We start from the raw sequence: 13,285 nt of genomic DNA on the forward strand, positions 1-13,285 counted from the left end.
TTTAGCATAAAGAGTGAGGTATTTAGGAGGAGATAAATACTTATGCTAAAGTATTTTTAGTAATTTCAACTATTTATTCTACGGCCTTTCTGATTCAGGGGTTATTCTTAAAGAATTGGGACAAAACTTACGATTTAGTGTAAAGAGCGAGGTATTAACGAGGGGACAAACCCCCTCATATCTATATATATATATATATATATATATATATAATATATATATATATATATATCATTTTTTCTTTGACGGTGACGTCATTAATGGTATTTAAGACATGCGTTCACGGAAAAATGTTTAATTGTAAAATGACTGAAGGTTCGGCGATATGTACTTCATAGTGACGCTGAAAAATAAAGAAGAAAAAAAAACTGAAAAAATGTTCTGTCTGTCTGTGGATCAGGTGACGTCATGTTTCTGTGTCGGCTGACGTCATGAAATTAGTTGTCGTCATTTTTGATTTGACGGTGACGTCATTAACGGTATTTTAAGACATTTGTTCACGGAAAAATGTTTAATTGTAAAATGAGGGGACGCCGGGGGGCACAGGCGGGATATATAAATGACGACCGGGACACAGGGATTGTTCGAATAGAAATTACAGACCGGGACACCGGGACACAAATGACGACCGGGACACCGGGACACAGGGAATATAAATGACGACCGGGACACTCAAAGAGAAATTACAAACTGGGGACACCGGGACACAAATGACGACCGGGACACAGGGAATGTAAATGACGACCGGGACACAGGGACACATCATTAGAATAATGAGGTATAGATCTGAATACGGATTGTTTTTCCCATGGACAATTATATGTTGCATGTTCAAGAGTCAGTAACCTGACAATCTATCTATATGCACAGACAATGGGACAGCGAAGAATGTTGTATATTAGCATGTTTTACGTAGTTAAAAACATATATTTATATCTATCTCTATTCACAGGTGGGACACAGGGACACAACTACAATGGCGCGTAACTAATATGGCGCGTAACGACTTACGCGCGCGGGGGGGGCTTGGGGGGCGTGAAGCGCCCCACCAACTAGGTGTTGGGGTGGCGCGAAGCGCCACCCCAACAGCTAGTATATATATAAAAATAAGTTGTCTGTGTGTGTGTGTGTGTGTGTGTCTGTCTGTCGAGTAACGTCATGTTTGTGTGTCGACTGACGTCATGTTTTCGACTGACGAAATTACAGACCGGGACATCGGGACACAAAAGACAACCGGGACACCGGCACATAGGGAATATAAATGACGACCGGGACACTCAAAGAGAAAGCGACCGGGACACAAGGAATGTTCGATTAGCAAATCACTATCAACAAAGCGCCGGGACACAAATGACGACCGGGACACAGGGAGTATAAATGACGACCAGGACATAAGTAAAAAAAAACTAAAAAAACTTTAAAAAAAAGGTAAAAACTACAAAAAAATAAAAAGAAAAAAAAATTAAAAACTAATAAAAAACTAAAAAAGCTAAAAAACTAAAACAACTAAAAAAGAAAAAAAAAGAAAAAAAGGAAAAAAAAATGAAAAATAAAGGAGAAAAACAAAACTAAAAAAAAATAAAAAAAAATAAAAAGAAAAAAAAAACTAAAAAAACTAAAAAAAAGTAAAAACCAAAATAAAACTAAAAAGAAAAAAGGGGGAAAAATACAAAAATTTATTTCATCATGTACCATTTCAAAAACGAATGTATATACAGACCGGGACACCTGGATACAAATGACGACCGGGACACAGGGAATATAAATGACGACCGGGACACAACTACAACGGGGACGTTGGGGGGGCACAGGGGGATATACAAATGACGACGGCGACACAGGGAATGGTCGATTAGCAATCACCATCAACAAAGCTCAAGGGCAATTATTAGAATCATGAGGTATAGATCTGAATACGGATTGTTTTCCCATGGACTATTATATGTTGCATGTTCAAGAGTCGGTAAACCTGACAAGCTATTTATATGTACAGACAATGGGACAGCAAAGAATGTTGTATATTCGCAAGTTTACGTTGTTAAAAACATATAACGCCCCCACCAACTAGGTGTTGCAACAGCTAGTATATATATAAAAATACGTTGTCTGTGGGTTATGTCTGTCGAGTGACGTCATGTCACCATGTCGTCATGAAGTTAGTTGTCGTCATGTTTGTTATGACGATGACGTCATTAAAGGTATTTAAGAAAATCGTTCAAAGACACATTTTTAATTGTAAGATGATCGTGGACGGAAAAATGTTTAATTGTAAAATGACTGAAGAACCTACAATGGCAACAGCTGAGGAAGCTGCTCAAAGAGTCTATGCCAAAAAACTTGCGGCTGATAGAGAAAGTAAGAAAAGAAAGCGTGACGAGGGATCACAAGAACAGCAAGAAAACAGGCTTGTGGCTGATAGAGAAAGTAAGAAAGGAAAGTGTGCCGAGGAATAACAAGAACAGCAAGAAAACAGGCTTGCGGCTGATAGAAAAAGTAAGAAAAGAAAGCGTGCCGAGGAACCACAACAACAGTGTGAAAACAGGCTTGCGGCTGATAGAGAAAGTAAGAAAGAAAGCGTGCGAGGAATCACAAGAACAGCAAAAAAATGTGTGTGCTGTTATTTGTGAACAAATCGCAGACAGTCTGTCTGTCTTTCGAGTGACGTCGTGCTTGTCCGCATATGACGTCTGAAGTATTGCATCATATACCAATTCAAAAACGAATGGTATTCAAGCCGATGTAGCTGGGTTGGCAAGGCGTCATGTTCCAGTTCTAGGTTCAAGAGGTTTCAGGTTCGAATCTTGGCTTAAAAAAAGGTAAAAACTACAATAAAAACTAAAAACTAATAAAAAAAGTAAAAAAAAGCTAAAAATCTAAAAAAACTAAAAAAATATAAAAAAAGGTAAAAAACTAAAAATTAAAAAGAATAAAACTTAAAAAAGGAAAAAAAACTAAAAAAAAGGAGAAAAAGAAAACTAAAAAAAATATAAATAAAAATATAAAAAAAATATATAAAAACTACAAAAAAAAACTAAAAAGAAAAAAGAAAAAAACTAAAAAATCTAAATAAAAGGTAAAAACCAAAAAAAAACTAAAAGAAAAAAGGAAAAAAATATATAAATGACGACGGGGACACGGGGAATGTTTGATTAGCAATCACCATCAACAAAGCTCAAGGGCAATCATTAGAATCATGTGGTATAGATCTGAATACAGATTGTTTTTCCCATGGACAATTGTATGTTGCATGTTCAAGAGTCGGTAAATCTGACAGTCTATTTATATGCACAGACAATGGGACAGCGAAGAATGTTGTATATTCGCAAGTTTTTACGTAGTTAAAAACACACATATATATATATATATTATATATATATATATATATATATATATATATATATATATATATTATATATATATATATATATATATATATATATATATTTATATATATACTAGCTGTTGGGGTGGTGCTTCGCGCCACCCCAACACCTAGTTGGGGGGGGGGGGGGGGGGGGGGGGGGGGGGGGCGCTTCGCGCCCCCCCCCCCAAGCCCCCCCGCGCGCCTTAAGTCGTTACGTGCCATATTAGTTACGCGCCATTGTAGTTGTGTCCTTGTGTCCCACCTGTGAATAGATATATATATATATATATATATATATATATATATATATATATATATATATATATATAAATATGTTTTTAACTACGTAAAACGTGCGAACATACAACATTCTTCGCTGTCCCATTGTCTGTGCACATAAATAGATTGTCAGGTTTACTGACTCTTGAACATGCAACATATAATTGTCCATGGGAAAAACAATCCGTATTCAGATCTATACCTCATTATTCTAATGATGTGTCCCTGTGTCCCGGTCGTCATTTATATTCCCTGTATCCCGGTCGTCATTTGTGTCCCGGTGTCCCAGTTTGTAATATCTCTTTGAGTGTCCCGGTCTTCATTTATATTCCCTGTGTCCCGGTGTCCCGGTCGTCATTTGTGTCCCGGTGTCCCGGTCTGTAATTTCTATTCGAACAATCCCTGTGTCCCGCTCGTCATTTATAAATCCCGCCTGTGCCCCCGGCGTCCCCGTTGTAGTTGTGTCCCTATGTCCCGGTCGTCATTTATATTCCCTGTGTCCTGGTCGTGATTTGTGTCCGGGTGTCCCAGTCTGTAATTTCTCTTTGAGGTTCCCGGTCGTCATTTATATTCCCTGTGTCCCGGTCGTCAATTGTGTCCCGGTGTCCCGGTCTGTAATTTCTATTCGAACAATCCCTGTGTCCCGGTCGTCATTTATATATCCCGCCTGTGCCCCTGGCGTCCCCATTGTAGTTGTGTCCCTGTGTCCCGGTCGTCATTTATATTCCCCGTGTCCTGGTCGTGATTTGTGTCCGGGTGTCCCAGTCTGTAATTTCTCTTTGAGGTTCCCGGTCGTCATTTATATTCCCTGTGTCCCGGTCGTCATTTGTGTCCCGGTGTCCCGGTATGTAATTTTATCAGTTGACAAACATGACAGTCGTTCAGTCGTCAGTGACAGTCGTCAGTCGTTGTCATTTATATTCCCTGTGTCCCGGTCGTCATTTGTGTTCCGGTGCTTTGTTGATGGTGATTGCTAATCTAAAATTCCTTGTGTCCCGGTCGCTTTCTCTTTGAGTGTCCCGGTCGTCATTTATATTCCCTATGTCCCGGTCGTCATTTGTGTCCCGATGTCCCGGTCTGTAATCTCGTCGGTCGAAAACTTGACGTCAGTCAACTCAGAAACATGATGTCACCTGACAGATCCACAGACAGACAACTTATTTTTATATATAGACTAGCTGTTGGGGTGGCGCGAAGCGCCACCCCAACAGTAGCCTAGTTGCGCGCCATAATAGTTACCTAGTTGCACAGTAGCCTAGTTGCGCGCCCACAACCTAGTTGGTGGGGGCGCTTCGCGCCCCCCCAAGCCCCCCCGCGCGCGTAAGTCGTTACGCGCCATAATAGTTACGTGCCATTGTAGTTGTGTCCCTATGTCCCACCTGTGAATATAGATAGATATATATATATGGTTTTAACTACGTAAAACTTGCGAATATACAACATTCTTTGCTGTCCCATTGTCTTTGCATATAAATAGATTGTCAGGTTTACCGACTCTTGAACATGCAACATATAATGGTCCATGGGAAAACAATCTGTATTCAGATCTATACCTCATGATTCTAATGATTGCCCTTGAGCTTTGTTGATGGTGATTGCTAATCGACCATTCCCTGTCCCGGTGTCCCGGTCGTCATTTACATCCCCCTGTTTCCCCCGGTGTCCCCGTTGTAGTTGTGTCCCTGTGTCCCGGTCGTCATTTATATTCCCTGTGTCCCGGTCGTCATTTGTATCCCGGTGTCCCGGTCTGTATATACATTCGTTTTTTTAGTTTTGTTTTTCTCCTTTATTTTTTTCCTTTTTTTTTTCTTTTTTAGCTTATTTAGATTTTTAGATTTTTTAGTTTTTTTATTAGTTTTTAGTTTTTTTTCTTTTTAGATTTTTTGTCCCGGTCGTCATTTATATCCCCCTGTTTCCCCCGGTGTCCCCGTTGTAGTTGTGTCCCTGTGTCCCGGTCGTCATTTATATTCCCTGTGTCCCGGTCGTCATTTGTATCCCGGTGTACCGGTCTGTATATACATTCGTTTTTTAGTTTTGTTTTTCTCCTTTATTTTTTTCCTTTTTTTTTCTTTTTTAGTTTATTTAGATTTTTAGATTTTTTAGTTTTTTTATTAGTTTTTAGTTTTTTTCTTTTTAGTTTTTTTGTAGTTTTTACCTTCTTTTTAGTTTTGTTAATTTTTTTTTTTTACTTATGTCCTGGTCGTCATTTATACTCCCTGTGTCCCGGTGCTTTGTTGATTGCTAATCGAACATTCCTTTTGTCCTGGTCGCTTTCTCTTTGAGTGTCGTCATTTATTTTTTTCTTTTTTAGTTCTTTTAGTTTTTACCTTTTTTAGTTTTTTTTAGTTTTTTAGATGAAAATTTTTTTTAGTTTTTTCCTTTTTTCTTTTTAGTTTTTTATTGGTTTTTACCTTTATGTTAGCTTATTTTTCAGTTTTTTCCTTTTTTTTTAGTTTTTTTTTTATTTTTTATTTTTTTTAGTTTTTTACCTTTTTTTAGTTTTTTTTAGGTTTTTTAGTTTTTTTAGTTTTTTAGCTTTTTTACTTTTTTTATTAGTTTTTAGTTTTTTTGTAGTTTTTGCCTTTTTTTAGTTTTTTCAGTTTTTTTTTTAGTTTTTTATTGGTTTTTACCTTTATTTTAGCTTATTTTTCAGTTTTTTCCTTTTTTTTAGTTTTTTTTAGTTTTTAGTTTTTTAGTTTTTTACCTTTTTTTAGTTTTTTTAGTTTTTTTAGTTTTTTAGCTTTTTTATTTTTTTTATTAGTTTTTAGTTTTTTTTTGTAGTTTTTGCCTTTTTTTTAGTTTTTTTAGTTTTTTAGCTTTTTTATTAGTTTTTATTTTTTTGTAGTTTTTGCCTTTTTTTAGTTTTTTTAGTTTTTTAGCTTTTTTATTTTTTTTATTAGTTTTTAGTTTTTTTTGTAGTTTTTGCCTTTTTTTAGTTTTTTCAGTTTTGACGTCACCTGATCCAGTTTTTTCAGGTGACGTCACCTGATCCACGATCCACAGATCCACAGACAACTTATTTTTATATATATAGATAGTTTTTTTTTTTTACTTATGTCCTGGTCGTCATTTATACTCCCTGTGTCCCGGTGCTTTGTTGATTACTAATCGAACATTCCTTTTGTCCTGGTCGCTTTCTCTTTGAGTGTCGTCATTTATTAGTTTTTTCCTTTTTTTCTTTTTAGTTTTTTATTGGTTTTTACCTTTATTTTAGCTTATTTTTCAGTTTTTTCCTATTTTTTAGTTTTTTTTTTTTATTTTTTATTTTTTTTAGTTTTTTACCTTTTTTTAGTTTTTTTAGTTTTTTAGCTTTTTTACTTTTTTTATTAGTTTTTAGTTTTTTTTTGTAGTTTTTGCCTTTTTTTAGTTTTTTCAGTTTTTTTTTTAGTTTTTTATTGGTTTTTACCTTTATAGTTTTTTTAGTTTTTTAGCTTTTTTTTTTTTTATTAGTTTTTAGTTTTTATTGTAGTTTTCGCCTTTTTTTAGTTTTTTCAGTTTTGACGTCACCTGATCCAGTTTTTTCAGGTGACGTCACCTGATCCATCCACAGACAGACAACTTATTTTTATATATATAGACTAGCTGTTTTTTTTTTTTTTTTCTTTTTAGTTTTTTTTTGTAGTTTTTACCTTTTGTAGTTTGCTTATTTTTGTTTTTATTTTTTTAGTTTTTTTTCTCCTTTATTTTTCACTTTTTTTCCTTTTTTTCTTTTTTTTTCTTTTTCAGTTTTTAGTTTTTTTTATTAGTTTTTAGCCTTTCTTTATTTTTAGTTTTTTTCCGTAGTTTTTACATTTTTTTTTGTTTTTTTGTTTATTTTATTTTTAGTTTTTTTGTAGTTTTTACCTTTTTTAGTTTTTTTTCTTCTTTTGTATTCAGATTCGAACCTGGAACCTCTCGAACCTAGAACCTGGAACATACCGCGTTACCAACTCAGCTACATCGGGCTTGAATACTTTTGGTTTTGAATTGGTATATGATGAGAAAATTTAGACGTCATATTATATGATGAAAAATTATTTTAGTTTTTTTTCCTTTTTTCTTTTTAGTTTTTTTATTGGTTTTTACCTTTTTTTTAGCTTTTTTATTTTTTTTTTCGTTTTTTCTTTTTAGTTTTTTTGTAGTTTTTATCTTTTTTAGTTTTTTTATTTTTATTTATATTTTTTTAGTTTTCTTTTTCTCTTTTATTTTTCAGTTTTTTCCTTTTTTTTAGTTTTTTTCTTTTTTAGTTTTTATTTTTTTTAGTTTTTACCTTTTTTTTAGTTTTTTTAGTTTTTTTTAGTAGCTTTTTTATTTTTTTTATTAGTTTTTAGTTTTTTTGTAGTTTTTGCCTTTTTTAGTTTTTTCAGTTTTTTTTTAGTTTTTAGTTTTTTACCTTTTTTAGTTTTTTTTAGTTTTTTAGCTTTTTTAGTTTTTTTTCTTTTTATTTTTTTTGTAGTTTTTACCTTTTTTAGTTTTTTTTCTTCTTTTGTATTAGTGTGAAATAATTCAGACGTCATATGCGGACAAACACGACGTCACTCGACAGACAGACATAACGCACAAACAACTTATTTTTATATATATAGATATAAATATATATATATATATATATATATATATATATATATATATATATATATATATATATATATATATATATATATATATATATATTCACAGGTGGGACACAGGGACACAACTACAATGGCGCGTAACTAATATGTCCCCACCAACTAGGTGTTGGGGTATACTAGATTTTTAACTACGTAAAACTTGCGAATATACAACATTCTCCGCTATCCCATTGTCTGTGCATATAAATAGGTTGTCAGGTTTACCGACTCTTGAACATGCAACATATAATTGTCCATGGTAAATACAATCCGTATTCAGATCTATACATCATTATTCTAATGATTGCCCTTGAGATTTGTTGATGGTGATTGATAATCGGGCATTCCCTGTGTCCCCGTCGTCATTTATATATCCCCCTTTGCCCCCCGGCTTCCCCGTTGTAGTTGTGTCCCTGTGTCTCGGTCGTCATTTATATTCCCTGTGTCCCGGTCGTCATTTGTGTCCCTCTGTCCCAGTCTGTAATTTCTCTTTGATTGTCCCGGTCGTTATTTATATTCCCTGTGTCCCGGTCGTCATTTGTGTCCCAGTTGTCAATGGGAAAAACAATCCGTATTCAGATCTATACCTCATTATTCTAATGATTGCCCCTGAGGCTTTGTTGATAGTGATTGCTAATCGAACATTCCCTGTGTCCCGGTTGCCATTTATATATCCCCCCTGTGCCCCTCGGTGTCCCCGTCGTAGTTGTGTCCCTGTGTCCCGGTTGTCATTTATACTCCCTGTGTCCCTGTGTCCCGGTCGTCATTTGTGTTCCTGTGTCCCGGTATGTATTCTCGTCAGTCGAAAAACATGACGTGAGTCGACAAACAACTTCATGACGACATAATGCTCAATCCTTATAATGACGTCAGTCGACAAACATGCTGCACGTCAGTCAACACACAACACACACACAACTTATTTATATATATATATATATATATATATATATATATATATATATATATATATATATATATATATCTATATATATAAAAATAAGTTGTCTGTCTGTGGATGTGTGGATGTGTCAGGTGACGTCACCTGAAAAAACTGGATCAGGTGACGTCAAAACTGAAAAAACTAAAAAAGGCAAAAACTACAAAAAAAACTAAAAACTAATAAAAAAAATAAAAAAGCTAAAAATCTAAAAAAACTAAAAAAAGGCAAAAACTACAAAAAAAAACTAAAAACTAATAAAAAAGCTAAAAAACTAAAAAAAAACTAAAAAAAGGCAAAAACTACAAAAAAAACTAAAAACTAATAAAAAAAATAAAAAAGCTAAAAAACTAAAAAAACTAAAAAAACTAAAAAAAATGTAAAAAACGAAAAAAACTAAAAACTAAAAAAAACTAAAAAAAAAGGAAAAAACTGAAAAATAAGCTAAAATAAAGGTAAAAACCAATAAAAAACTAAAAAAAAAACTGAAAAAACTAAAAAAAGGCAAAAACTACAAAAAAAAACTAAAAACTAATAAAAAAAGTAAAAAAGCTAAAAAACTAAAAAAACTAAAAAAACTAAAAAAAGGTAAAAAACTAAAAAAAATAAAAATAAAAAAAAAATAAAAAAAAGGAAAAAACTGAAAAATAAGCTAAAATAAAGGTAAAAACCAATAAAAAACTAAAAAGAAAAAAAGGAAAAAACTAAAAAAAATTTTCATCTAAAAAACTAAAAAAAACTAAAAAAGGTAAAAACTAAAAGAACTAAAAAAGAAAAAAATAAATGACGAAACTCAAAGAGAAAGCGACCAGGACAAAAGGAATGTTCGATTAGCAATCAACAAAGCACCGGGAAGCACCGGGACACAGGGAGTATGAATGACGACCAGGACATAAGTAAAAAAAAAAATTAACAAAACTAAAAAGAAGTTAAAAACTACAAAAAAACTAAAAAGAAAAAAAAACTAAAAACTAATAAAAAAACTAAAAAATCTAAAAATCTAAATAAACTAAAAAAGAAAAAAAAAGGAAAAAAATAAAGGAGAAAAACAAAACTAAAAAAAGAATGTATATACAGACCGGTACACCGGGATACAAATGACGACCGGGACACAGGGAATATAAATGACGACCGGGACACAGGGACACAACTACAACGGGGACACCGGGGGAAACAGGGGGATATAAATGACGACCGGGACAAAAAAACTAAAAAGAAAAAAAAACTAAAAACTAATAAAAAAACTAAAAAATCTAAAAATCTAAATAAGCTAAAAAAGAAAAAAAAAGGAAAAAAATAAAGGAGAAAAACAAAACTAAAAAACGAATGTATATACAGACCGGGACACCGGGATACAAATGACGACCGGGACACAGGGAATATAAATGACGACCGGGACACAGGGACACAACTACAACGGGGACACCGGGGGAAACAGGGGGATGTAAATGACGACCGGGACACCGGGACAGGGAATGGTCGATTAGCAATCACCATCAACAAAGCTCAAGGGCAATCATTAGAATCATGAGGTATAGATCTGAATACAGATTGTTTTCCCATGGACCATTATATGTTGCATGTTCAAGAGTCGGTAAACCTGACAATCTATTTATATGCAAAGACAATGGGACAGCAAAGAATGTTGTATATTCGCAAGTTTTACGTAGTTAAAACCATATATATATATATATATATATATATATATATATATATATATATATATATATATATATATATATATATATATATATATATATATATATATATATATATATATATATATATATATATATATATATATATATCTATATTCACAGGTGGGACATAGGGACACAACTACAATGGCGCGTAACTATTATCGCGCGTAACGACTTACGCGCGCGGGGGGGCTTGGGGGGGGCGCGAAGCGCCCCCACCAACTAGGTGTTGGGGTGGCGCGAAGCGCCACCCCAACAGCTAGTATATATATAAAAATAAGTTGTCTGTCTGTGTGTCTGTCTTTGGATCAGGTGACGTCATGTTTCTGTGTTGACTGACGTCATGAAATTAGTTGTCGTCATTTTTTCTTTGACGGTGACGTCATTAACGGTATTTAAGACATTTGTTCACGGAAAAATGTTTAATTGTAAAATGACTGAAGAACCTACAATGGCAACAGCCGAGGAAGCTGCTCAAAGAGTTTATGCCAAAAAACTTGCTGCTGATAGAGAAAGTAAGAAAAGAAAGCGTTCCGAGGAATCACAAGAACAGCAAGAAAACAGGCTGATAAGTGACGACCGGGAACCTCAAAGAGAAATTACAGACTGGGACACCCGGACACAAATCACGACCGGGACACAGGGAATATAAATGACGACCGGGACACAGGGACACAACTACAACGGGGACGCCGGGGGCACAGGCGGGATATATAAATGACGACTGGGACACAGGGATTGTTCGAATAGAAATTACAGACCGGGACACCGGGACACAAATGACGACCGGGACACCGGGACACAGGAAATATAAATGACGACCGGGACACTCAAAGAGAAATTACAAACTGGGACACCGGGACACAAATGACGACCGGGACACAGGGAATATAAATGACGACCGGGACACAGGGACACATCATTAGAATAATGAGGTATAGATCTGAATACGGATTGTTTTTCCCATGGACAATTATATGTTGCATGTTCAAGAGTCAGTAAACCTGACAATCTATTTATATGCACAGACAATGGGACAGCGAAGAATGTTTTATATTCGCATGTTTTACGTAGTTAAAAACATATATTTATATCTATCTCTATTCACAGGTGGGACACAGGGACACAACTACAATGGCGCGTAACTAATATGGCGCGTAACGACTTACGCGCGCAGGGGGGCTTGGGGGGGGCGCGAAGCGCCCCACCAACTAGGTGTTGGGGTGGCGCTTCGCGCCACCCCAACAGCTAGTATATATATAAAAATAAGTTGTCTGTCTGTGTGTCTGTCTTTGGATCAGGTGACGTCATGTTTCTGTGTTGACTGACGTCATGAAATTAGTTGTCGTCATTTTTTCTTTGACGGTGACGTCATTAACGGTATTTAAGACATTTGTTCACGGAAAAATGTTTAATTGTAAAATGACTGAAGAACCTACAATGGCAACAGCCGAGGAAGCTGCTCAAAGAGTTTATGCCAAAAAACTTGCTGCTGATAGAGAAAGTAAGAAAAGAAAGCGTTCCGAGGAATCACAAGAACAGCAAGAAAACAGGCTGATAAGTGACGACCGGGAACCTCAAAGAGAAATTACAGACTGGGACACCCGGACACAAATCACGACCGGGACACAGGGAATATAAATGACGACCGGGACACAGGGACACAACTACAACGGGGACGCCGGGGGCACAGGCGGGATATATAAATGACGACTGGGACACAGGGATTGTTCGAATAGAAATTACAGACCGGGACACCGGGACACAAATGACGACCGGGACACCGGGACACAGGAAATATAAATGACGACCGGGACACTCAAAGAGAAATTACAAACTGGGACACCGGGACACAAATGACGACCGGGACACAGGGAATATAAATGACGACCGGGACACAGGGACACATCATTAGAATAATGAGGTATAGATCTGAATACGGATTGTTTTTCCCATGGACAATTATATGTTGCATGTTCAAGAGTCAGTAAACCTGACAATCTATTTATATGCACAGACAATGGGACAGCGAAGAATGTTTTATATTCGCATGTTTTACGTAGTTAAAAACATATATTTATATCTATCTCTATTCACAGGTGGGACACAGGGACACAACTACAATGGCGCGTAACTAATATGGCGCGTAACGACTTACGCGCGCAGGGGGGCTTGGGGGGGGCGCGAAGCGCCCCACCAACTAGGTGTTGGGGTGGCACGAAGCGCCACCCCAACAGCTAGTATATATATATATATATATATATATATATATATATATATATATATATATATATATATATATATATATATATATATATATATATATATATATATATATATATATATATATATATATATATCCGAAACTTCTATGACTTAGTATCCCATTTTCCCGTATTTTTTTCAATTA

General features: G+C 35.0%; 1 protein-coding gene and 1 long non-coding RNA gene across 20 annotated transcripts in view; one reads left to right on the plus strand and one right to left on the minus strand.

The window, feature by feature from the left end:
- Window positions 1–13,285, plus strand: part of LOC136039633 (protocadherin Fat 2-like) — a 264,014-nt gene that overhangs the window by 162,927 nt on the left and 87,802 nt on the right. The gene's annotated exons all lie outside the window — the stretch shown is intronic.
- LOC136039761 (uncharacterized) overlaps window positions 6,847–13,285 on the minus strand; it is a 97,205-nt gene continuing 90,766 nt past the window's right edge. Inside the window, exon 2 of the long non-coding RNA XR_010620549.1 lies at window positions 6,847–6,925. This is a non-coding gene — a long non-coding RNA (uncharacterized LOC136039761). The remainder of the gene's footprint in view (window positions 6,926–13,285) is intronic.

This window comes from Artemia franciscana, chromosome 2 (genome assembly GCF_032884065.1).
Source record: "Artemia franciscana chromosome 2, ASM3288406v1, whole genome shotgun sequence".
Taxonomy (NCBI): domain Eukaryota; kingdom Metazoa; phylum Arthropoda; class Branchiopoda; order Anostraca; family Artemiidae; genus Artemia; species Artemia franciscana.